This window comes from Lathyrus oleraceus, chromosome 2, assembly GCF_024323335.1.
Source record: "Lathyrus oleraceus cultivar Zhongwan6 chromosome 2, CAAS_Psat_ZW6_1.0, whole genome shotgun sequence".
Classification (NCBI taxonomy): Eukaryota; Viridiplantae; Streptophyta; class Magnoliopsida; order Fabales; family Fabaceae; genus Lathyrus; species Lathyrus oleraceus.
In genome coordinates, this window is record NC_066580.1 from 55,874,428 (window position 1) to 55,885,907 (window position 11,480).

An 11,480-nucleotide genomic window follows, 5' to 3' on the forward strand; every position below is an offset into this window, starting at 1 on the left:
GATTGCAAGGTACGGGAGTCGGTTACGCAAGGGGAAGGTATTAGCACCCCCTCACCTCCATCGTACTCGACGTGATCCACGCTCAGAAGGAAAGAATAAGGTTACTGATAAACTGCTCAAAGAACGCACACACACACTGGAATAAAACACAGGTGAAAGAAGATGGAGAAAGCGGACTCGGCAGGATATCGCATCCTGGGCCTACGTAGTTTGTCAGAAACAAACATCAGAGTTGACGTAGTTCTGGGAAATGGGAAACATGCTCGCTAGGACATCGCATCCTATGCATACGTATCTTCTCTAACCAGAAGAAGAATCAGAGCACTCGTAGCTCGGCTAACGCACGCCGAAACAGATACTGAAAGGAGACGCTGAGACGTCAAAAGCAAACACACAACAGGAAATGGAATGCCAATCAATGGACTTATATCCAACTCCACACAAAAAAACACAAACAGGAAACCGAATTCCAATGGATGGACTTACATCAGACTCCGAACAAAGGAAGGGTACAACCACACACACGCAGAAGCAAAAAGGTTGGAAAAAAAAGAAAAGGGTGCCCGGAGAGATCAGCTCAATCTCCTGCCTACGTATCTCATCTGGTATGAGAATCAGGGCGACGTAGTTCCCCTTAACAGGGAAAAACTCTCCTAACCAGAGACTAGGGAGATAACAAACTAATAGGGAGACTACGACTCGAGCCTAAAAGTTGTCATGCATACGATCCCTAAGCTGAAGTCTCTAATCGGAACCTAACTCGCATAGGAAGCAAGCTAGCCTAAACAGCAAGTAAACAAGCACAAGCACATGTGAACAGGTATCACACACTATATGCAAACAAGTGGCTCATACAAGGCTGGGCTTTAGTCAAGGGGTCATATCAACCTCGACAAACAAGCCAACACTGGAAGGGTATCTGAGGGCTCTTAACCACTGACATTGACCGTCAGGGTGAGCAGATGAAAGGTAATGAGGATAAGACCTCATAGCTCTTAACCCGGGCCTGGGTGAGCTTCAAATCAATAAAAACGTGGGGATCCAGAATGTGGGACCCTATTCCGCTTGACTGACTCTATATACAAGGATCTTGGGTTAGGTTCAAGAGCATCAGCACGTAGTGCGAGCATAATGAAAGACTCACTGAATAACAGGGGATTGATTGCAAATCCCTTCTATCTATCAATTGCCTCTTCACCTAGGAGGACTTAGGTAACATGCCTTGACAAGGAGGTCTTTAGCACAAATGTAAACAAACACAGTCATTGCCTCTTAAGGAGGACTTCAGCCAAATGCCTGCCAAAAGAAACGACAGGGCTTCCAGACTACATGGAGTTAGAGGATGATTACCTAGGTGGTATACCAACCACAAGCAAAGCAAAGCTCAAGCAATGAGCTAAAAGCGACTAATGTACCTGTACAAAAGCCAAACAGTCAATATTTACATTCAGAAAACCAAACAGACAGTCAACAGTGTTACTTCAAGGTGCACACAAGGCAAGTCAACAACTCAAATGAGTTCAACACCAATAAACCTACAACATAGCAAGGATTAGTGTACAATGTAATTGGCATCTCAAGTCATGAGATTACATCAACCATTAGTATTGGATGCTTGAACCTGAAATACAAAGCTCAAAAGGTGAGTACAAACCACTAGTACCAAGACTAGGGTCAAAGGCAAAGCAAAAAGTCAAAACAGAAGTTGATATTCAACATGAAGTACACTTATTCAAGTAAGAACATGTCCTAAAAAGGACCAAACTCAAATCCTAAGGCAAAGGCTTCAAGTGAGCAAGATAAGGCAAAGGCATACAATGTGACTCACAATTGGACATTCAAATGAGAAAATGCACATTAAATCAGAAACACATCCAATGATCATGAAATTTTTTATGGGATATCAACATGTTTAACACAAGCATCATGCAAAAAATTAGAATCAGAAGAGCTCAATTGAAATGTATATGAAAATGAACAAGATCAACATCAAAATGTGTGACACACATTGTCACACCATACATTCATGTCTCTAAAACAGAGATGAAATATGCCAAAAATGCCAAACCATTTCTCAAAAATCATATTACATGTTAAGAATGAGCATGTCAAATTTCAAGTTGATTGGATCAAGTATGAGCAATTCACAAATCAATTGGTACAACATGTCACATTTGCATCATGATCAAATAACAAATCACCATTAAAAATCCAGAAATGATGAAATCACACAAATGACATCTAAAAATAATAGACATCAAGATGAACATGTGGAAAAAAGAATGGATTAAATTGGAATCATTTTCTATTTTTTATGATTTTTTGAATTTGCATGAATAAAATGAACATAAATGTGAAAACATGGAAAATGCTATTTGAAAATGAAATGGAAATGTGCATCAGAGAGAATCGAACCAAGGCCAGGCCAGTCAAAGTGCGCTCAGAATATAATTCAAATGGAGAATCAGAGACCTCACTCGCTAGGAATCGAACTGGCGCCTCAAGGCTTCAAGGCGCGCTTCTTGAAGAATAGTGAGTGGAAACAGTGTGTTCAAGGCCTCAAAAGTGTCCAAATCTTCTCCTTTACTCTTGTTATGAAGCTTTGTACACGAATTGGCTCTTGAGTTGTTCTGGATCTAACTGAAATTCAAACTTCCATGTTCATGTTCATGTGTTGAAAGTGCACGAATCTTGATCAATTTCTTCAATCCAAGCCTGGATTCTTCATCAATCACACAAGATAAACCAGAATATGCAATAATATGGAGGTGTTATGTGAAGAATTTTCAAGTTTCAATGGAGAGAATTTTTGGAGGGAACTTTGAATCCTAGATCTAGAACTTATGAAAACTGAACAATTCTGTTACAATTAAGCTTTTATATCACATGTTAATCACTTTGCTAATGATAATTAGGCTTGGCTAATGAAAGTTTAATAAAAAATGAGGTGTATGACCAAATTGCAAAATTCACCTTATGCATGGCAAAATGGACGTGAACAGTACACATGCATGGCTCAAATTCTCTTAAAATCAACCAAGGAACACAATGGCAATGGAATTAGGTTCATGTGATGCACCAATTTTAAATTCCTCATTTTCCCTCCAAAAAGCAAATGCATGGCCAAATGATCATATGAGTTAAATTCATGCAATGCAATTATAGATTTGGAAAATATAGGTCATGAGAAGCAATATGCAAAAAGAGTGGCTCAAATTGGAGTTTTGGATCAAAAGTTATGGCATTTTGAAGTTTCATGCACACTTGGTGATCATTTGTTCATAATTTTTCAACCATTCATTAGATGCTCATGATCTTGGACTTTTTGGAAATGGGAGAGAAAGATCTTCAACTTTCATGTTGACCAAAATTTCATTTGAAGCTTCTTTGATGTTGGAAAGTCAAGTTGAATGTGGTCTAAAAACTTGCCATTTTTGGAGACTTGAAATTACAGGTCACTTTCCATTTTTGGAAACTTTTGATCTGGCTCCAAATTCTTCAAGATATATGTTTAACATGATGAATAAACCTCTTTTGGACATGAATGAAGTGTCTTACACCATTTCTCCACCTCATAGCCCTCAGTTGACTTTCATGGGCCTTAGATGACCTGGACATGTACTGATGACTTTGGGCCTCTAACACTTGGCAAAATTGCTTCAAAATGAACCTTGGCCTATATAAGCTCTTCAAAATAATCATGTACCCTTCATCTCAAGGAAAAACTTGTTCTTTTGCACTGATTAATCTCTTGATGCCAATTCTTGTTGATAAGATGCAATGCAAGGTGTAATGATATATGACCTAAAAATGAAATGAATGCATGAATGGTGGGTGCAAATTTGAGGTGCTACAAATACTACACTAATAAGAGTATCTCTTGAGAATATTTTTGGAATACGAGTAGTCGCTTTATTCGATAATATCCGAAAGATGAGATGATGACTATGGGAACCTCTTGTAGAACATGATTATCAGGTTGAACAATAGTACACTCCCTTTGGGTGGTTCTTAACCAAGACTCCATGCTCGTGACTCACAACAAACCCTTGATTCGCGGTTGGTCCGTTCTCGTATATCCTTAATATTAATGGAACTTAGGTGTTGATAAGGTGTAAACCATAATCCACCAAAATGGATGATTGATATTGAGGATGACTTGATCCATCCTGTGACCTTTGTGTGGCGTGATATGCTTGATCCTTGAGTGTGATTGTTGCATCCATGCATTCATGCATTCATATGCATCCATATCACCAACAATAAGAAAATTTTCAAGGAACTTAAGAGGTCTATTTGCAAATTTTCAGACATGGATAAACAAAGAAGGAATACGAAGAAGTACAGTTTCAGACAACCCGACTTGAAAGAGTTAAGGAGTTTGACATCTTATGTATTAGATCCCTTAGAGTTAAAAGCTCTCCATGGGAAGCTTCTGTTTATTCTGGCTACTCAAGTGGATGAAGGTCTGATGAGTGTGTTGGTGCAATTCTATGATCCTCTGTACCGTTGCTTCACTTTTCCGGATTTCCATCTTTTGCCTATGCTTGAGGAGTATGCCTACCTTGTGGGTATACCTATTCTAGATTAGTTGTCGTTCAGTGGCTTGGAGAGGGTCCCTTCTTCCCAAGAGATTGCTGATCTGCTTCACATAGATGTATCTGATATTGGTGCTCATATGACTACCAAAGGTGGAATTCATGGTCTCCCATCTAATTTTCTCATCGCCCAGGTTACTTTGTTTGGGAAGGCCATGAGTGAGGACGCCGTTGAGGCCATATTTGTAGTTCTCATCTATAGGCCAGTGTTATTCCCCAACATCTACAATTTTGTGGATGTGAATGCTATTAGGATTTTCTCTACTCTTAATCCTGTTCCGACTCTGTTGGGTGATACTTATTTCTCTTTGCATATGAGGAATGCAAAGGGTGGTGGTACCATTGTGTGTTGTTTGCCTCTGTTGTACAAGTGGTTCATTTCGCACTTGCCTCAGACGCTCGCCTTCAGGAAAACAAGGGATGTCTACGGTGGTCTACGAGACTTATGTCTCTCACTAATGATGATATCTTTTGGTATAACCGTGTATATGATGGTGTCCAGATTATTGATTCTTGTGGGGAATTCTCCAATGTGCCTCTTCTTGGTACATGTGGTGGAATTAACTACAACCATATTATGGCTCGCCGTCAGCTTGGGTTCCTCTTAAAGGATAAACCTAACAACATTCTGTTGGAAGGTGTATTCTTTCAAAAGGGTAAAGATCCCCAGAACTTGAAGGGAAAGATGGTCCGCGCTTGGCGCAAGATTCATAGGAAGGGAAGGAAAGAGCTTGGTCCGAAGAATTGTATTGCTTTGGAACCCTACACCTCTTGGGTGAGGAAGAGAGCTTTTGAGTACCGCATGCCTTAAGACTATCCGAGACCTACCGCTATGGTTATGGTTGGACCTTCAACCCTCCCTAACCAAGGAGTGGAGGAGTTGAGAGATGACGACCGTTTGCGTGCTTGGGTTCGTGAGCGAGAGAAACTACTTCAGCAACTCAGAGATAAGGATGCTATGATAGAATTTCTGGAGCATCAAGTTATTGATGAGCCTGATGATGTGGTTACTTCTCTTCTTCCTCAGTCATCCAGGTTTTGGAAGAGGAAGTATGATCGGCTCGCCAAGGAGAAGGCAGATATGGAGGCAGCTTATGAGAGAGAGGTGAAGAGGCTCCGTGCAGCTTATCTTCCGATCTCGAGAGCTTTGGACGATTGTTTCTAGGGCTCCATAGGATGTTTATTCTCCTTTCTTCTTGTATTGTATTTGGTTACCAAGATTGTACTTCTTCATCGGTGTAAAAAAATTTCCAAATATTATTGCTATATGAGTTCCATATATGTCTAAAAAGATTAGTATTTCCAAATATTTGCTATATGAGTTCCATATATGTCTATAAAGTTCCTATGATACAAAAACAAATCTTATGGACAAACATTGCATGCATCATATGCATAAGTATGTTTTTTTCAGAGCTTCTTGATTAGTGGTCTAACTCTTTGTTCTTCATTTATTTTGGAGACAAGCTGACGCACCGGTATAACACCAGGGAAAATCTTCCAAAGCTGATGGATCATCTTAGGCAAGAGAACCGCGAACTGAAAGAGGAGGTAGCTAGGCTGACTGCCATGATGGAGTCAGTGCTGGCTGCTCAAATCCAGTCTTCTCCAACACCTGCAACTCCTCCCGCGAGAACGGTTATATTAGAAGTAGCTTCCTCAACTGTGCCTTCTGCCACTGCTCACCTTGCGCCAACTATGCCAGCCGGGTTTCCTTGGGGGATGCCCGCTTCTCTGCCGGCATCTAGCTCGGTTCTTGTTGTGCTACCTCCCGTTGTGCACACTTTACCAAGAGTCAAAGATACCATCTATCATTCTGAGCCATCTAAGGGCCCAGATGTTTATGAGAAGATGGACGCTATGAACGACCAATTCCTTGAGTTGCGCAAGGAACTGAAAACTCTAAGGGGGAAATACCTCTTTGGTAAATATCCTGCTGAGTTGTGGCTCGTGCCCAACGTCAAAATCCCTGTTAAGTTCAAAGTACCTTACTTTAAAAAGTATAAGGGAAACACTTTCCCTCTCAGCCATCTTGTGATGTATGCTCGCAAAATGTCAACACAGACTGAGAATGATTAACCCCTTATCCACTACTTCCAGGATAGCCTGTCCGATGCTGCGCTCATATGGTACATGGGTCTGGACAGCGAGAACATCCGCTCCTTCAATGATCTTGGTGAAGCTTTCGTCAAGCAATACAAGTACAATGTTGATAAGTCCCCCGATAGGGACCAGCTGAGGGCGATGTCCCAGAAAGAGAAGGAGACGTTTAAGGAGTACGCCCAGAGATGGTTTGAGTTGGCCGCTCAGATTGTGCCACCCCTCGAGGAGAAAGAAATGACCAAGATCTTTTTGAAGACCTTAGGTTCATTCTATTATGAGAGGATGATAGTTAGTGCTCCCTCGGACTTCACCGAAATGGTGAACATGCAAACGAGACTAGAGGAAGGAGTCCAGGAAGGACGTCTATCCAGAGACGAAGGCTCTTCTGCAAAGCGATATGGGAGCTTTGCAAAGAAGAAGGAGGGAGAGGCACATGATGTGTCTTCCCATACCAAGAGAAGACCCTCTGTGAAGAGGAAGACTGTTCTCCCTGCCAGTAACCAGCACCAGGTGGCTTATATAGCACCTGCCTTCAGGGAAGCTCAACATTATCAACATCAACAACAACAACATCAACAATATCAACAACAGCATCGTCCACAACAACAAGCCTACCAGCCTCGAAACGACAATAACACCAGCACCAACTACGATAGGAAGCGGGTCATTTTTGATCCAATTCCTATGACTTATGCTGAGCTTTATCCTTCGTTGATAGATGATAACACTGAAATTTACCGTATTTTCGACTCCGATTTCACATGCATTCTAGTTGTTTTATTGCTATTTTGTTGTGTTATTACTATGTTTTTCTTTTTTTTTTCCAGGTTTTTACTTTAATCGGAGCCCTGATCGAGAAAAGGAGTGAAAAAGAGCTAAAAACCCTAAAACTCACCATTTTGTACTTGTGGCTTACCCCATGGTTGACGCCATAGACCCTGCCATGACGTGTCCAAGCTCAACTTCCCTCAACTGCCACGTTCCCCACTACTTCCATTAAGGCACCTCAGAATGGTCTTGTGGCGGGCGCCACAAGAGGAAAAGTTTTCCCTCCCATTTTCAAGTTTAAGGGCATCCTTGTCATTTCCATCTTTTTACTTGCTTATAAATAGAAACTCGAAATCACTTTTACAATCATCCAAACTTAGAATAGAGGCAAACTCAGAGCAACTTTGTTTCACTTAGGCATATATTCAGTATTTTAAAGTGGTAATCGCTTCGCATTGGAGTGTTACCACAATTGTGTAATCAAGTCTGTGATGAGTCTGTAATCTAGTTTGGAGCACTTTGGAAGGAAGTTAATCCTGCCGCCATTTTCATTTCGCACTCGCTTTAAATTATTTATTTCCTCGCACTCGCTTTAAATTATTTATTTCCTCGCACTCGCACTAATTTTATTTATTTCCTCACGCTCGCTTTAAATTATTTATTTCCTCGCACTCGCACTACTTTTATTTACTTTCTGCATTCACACTACTTTTATTTAAATTAATGCACTTTTACTTTACCATGTCTAACTAAATTTATAAGGTTAGAATGTAAGGATCGTAATTGAACCGATAATCCGTACAATTGTTCGTAGAAGCACTTAAGGGCTATTTTAACTTTCAAATTAGGTTTTCCCGCACTTCAATTCCGTTGGGTAAGATCGAAAGTCGTCCAACGTCTATCTAAACTTATTTGTTTTTAACTATTTCAAAAACAGCGAAAGCGCTTTGTTTAGTTCATTAGGAGTTTTTAATTTATGAAGAAAAGAGATTTTAAAACTATTTTCAGACGCATTTATAAGTTTAGAGTCTGGTTCATGAGAACCTCTTTTGGTTAAGAAATCCAGGTTATAATACTTTTCAACTTAGTTAAGGTACTATATTTCTTAAAAATAGGTTTACTACTCTAACGCAATGCGCGCCTTTTTATAAGTGACAATAAGAGGGTTTGATTAGGGAGTACAACTCGGTTCTGAATAGGCGAAAGCGACAGTTCCCGTTAAATTAGTTCTTTTCAAAGTAGGAAACATTTCCCATAAGTAGTTCTATTAGCAAGTACTTGGATTATCAATTGATTACGTGATTTACATTTGACCCTTCTTTATTAATTAAATTTTATTCAATAATTTATTTTTCACTGCACACTCTAAAAACACCTATTTTGATTGCCTTCGACAATCTTTTATATTACTCTAACACGTTCGTATACTTGCGAAAGCAACGCATCAAGTTTTTGGCGTCGTTGCCGGGGACCAATTTCGTCAAATTTCATTTTCCTGTTGTTATATCGTTTAGACTTAGGCTATTTCCCGCCGGTCAATGCGAAGAACTCGCAGCACCGGAAGTTTAAGCTTAGTATACCCTCTGGCGAAACCTGAACGTTACGCTAGTGCACGTTTATTCTTTCATAGAATTAAGAGAGCTATGGCCGAAGATCAAAACCAAAGACCTCTTAAAGATTTCGCTCAACCATCAAATGAAGAACCTAGTTCTAGTATAGTAAACCCAACCATCCCAGCTAATAATTTTGAACTTAAACCTTCCCTGTTGCAGCTAGTGCAATAGAGACAATTCGCAGTTCTCGCTACTGAGAACCCAAACCAACATTTAAAAATATTGCTTCAATTAGCAGACACTTTTAAAACCAATGGAGCTTCTCCTGAGGCAATACGTTTAAGATGATTCCCTTTTTCCCTCAGAGATAAAGCCCTATCATGGTTAGATTCCCTTCCACCCAATTCCATTACGACTTGGGATAACCTTAGAAGAGTTTTTCTTGCTAGATATTTTCCCCCGAGTAAAACCGCCGTTCTTCGAAACCATATAACTAGATTTACCCAGAACCAAGGAGAATCGATGTTCCAAGCTTGGGAGAGACATAAAGAGTTGTTACGAGCATGCCCACATCATGGTTTAGAAAACTGGTTAATCACTAAACCTTCTATAATGGACTTCACTATAACACAAAGATGACCATCGACGCTGCCGCAGGCGGTGCTCTGATGAACAAACCTTATCCTGAAGCTAGTGCCCTCATCGAAGATATGGCTCAAAACCATCAATCATGGCGAGTCGAACGAGCAACAGTTGAGAAGAAGGAAGCCCAAGGAGAAGTGCATGAACTAGGATCTATAGACATGATGCAAGCGAAAATGGACGCATTAGCCCTCAAAGTCGAACATATGTGCATAAACCCGAATACTGTAGCCGCAGTTTCGTTGGATTGTGAGATATGTGGAACCAAAGGACACCAATTTGCAGAATGCAGTCTATTAAATGAAACCCACTATGAGCAAGTGAACTACACCCAAGGGAACCCATATTCGAATACCAATAACCCTAGATGGAGGAATCACCCGAACTTCTCCTATAAAAACAATAACCCAATCCAAAATAATGCACCCCCGAGACCTTGTTATCAGGCCCCTAGGTCAAATCAACCTATGCAACCCGTACCACCAAAGCCTAGCCTTGAGAAAATTATGGAAAATTTTATCATCGCTCAAACCCAACAAAACAAGGAGTTCATGAACCAAAACATTCATGTTAACAAGTTGATTACTCAGTTAGGAACCAAGGTTGACCAAATAGTTACTCATACTAAGATGCTTGAAACCCAGATCTCTCAGGTAGCTTTAAACCAAGCCCCTCAGACTACACCTGGAGGACAATTCCCTGGACAACCTCAACAAAATCCGAGAGGACAAGCCAATGCCATTACCCTACAAAGTGGGAACGCTTATGATGAGCCACCAAACCCAAGATTGAGTGAACCCTAAACTTCTGAGGAATGTACCAAACCCACGAACGAAGTAAAGGAACTAGAGGAACCTGAAAACCAGGAAGGTCAAGAAAAAGGAGAAGAACCTAAAGACAAAACTTACGTACCACCCCCGCCGTATAAACCACCTATACCATATCCGCAAAGACTCAAACAAACCCAGATTAATAAACAGTATCAAAAATTTATTAAAGTTATAGAAAAACTTCATGTAGAAATCCCTTTCACAGAAGCCATCACCCAAATACCTTCTTATGCAAAGTTTCTCAAAGACATCCTTACCAACAAACGTAGACTTGACGATCCGAAGCCTTTGGAATGTAATGCTATTTCCGAGGACAAATGAGCAAAGAAAGATAAAGATCCTGGAAATTTCTCCATTCCTTGCCTTTTGGGTAATCATGTCATCGAAAAAGCTTTTCTAGACTTAGGAGCTAGTGTGAGCTTAATGCCTTTAGCAGTTTGTGAGAGGTTAAACTTAGGAGAATTACAACCCACTAAGATGTCACTTCAGTTAGCCGATAGATCTGTTAAATATCCGATAGGCATTTTAGAAGATGCTCCTGTTAAGATAAGTCGGTTATTTATCCCTACTGATTTTATTGTCATGGACATCAAAGAGGACAATGATATACCTATCCTTCTAGGTAGACCATTCTTATCGACCGCAGGAGCCATAATAGAAGTCAAGAAAGGAAAGTTGACATTTGAGGTAGGTGACGAGAAAATAGAGTTTATACTTTCGAAATTTCTTATGGAACTTGTGATGGGAGACTCGTGTTATGCCTTAGATATCATTGATGAATGTGTTAGAGAATTAGAACAAGAAGAAATTATAAAAACAGTTAAGTTACCATCAACTCTCATAAGGGAAGATGATGACCTTAAGAAACCCTACATCGATGATAACCTTTACGAATGTTTATCCCTTACCCCAGATCCTATGCCATGCCCTAAGACACCAACCTTAGAACTTAAGGAACTTCCTAAGAACCTGAGATATGAGTTCCT

At 40.2% G+C, this 11,480-nt stretch overlaps 1 non-coding gene across 1 annotated transcript; it reads right to left on the reverse strand.

The window, feature by feature from the left end:
* Positions 1-9,496: 9,496 nt before the first annotated feature.
* LOC127124539 (small nucleolar RNA R71) lies at positions 9,497-9,603 on the reverse strand. The gene has a single exon (XR_007804019.1). It is a non-coding gene; the product is annotated as a small nucleolar RNA R71 (small nucleolar RNA).
* Between the last annotated feature and the right edge of the window lie 1,877 nt (positions 9,604-11,480).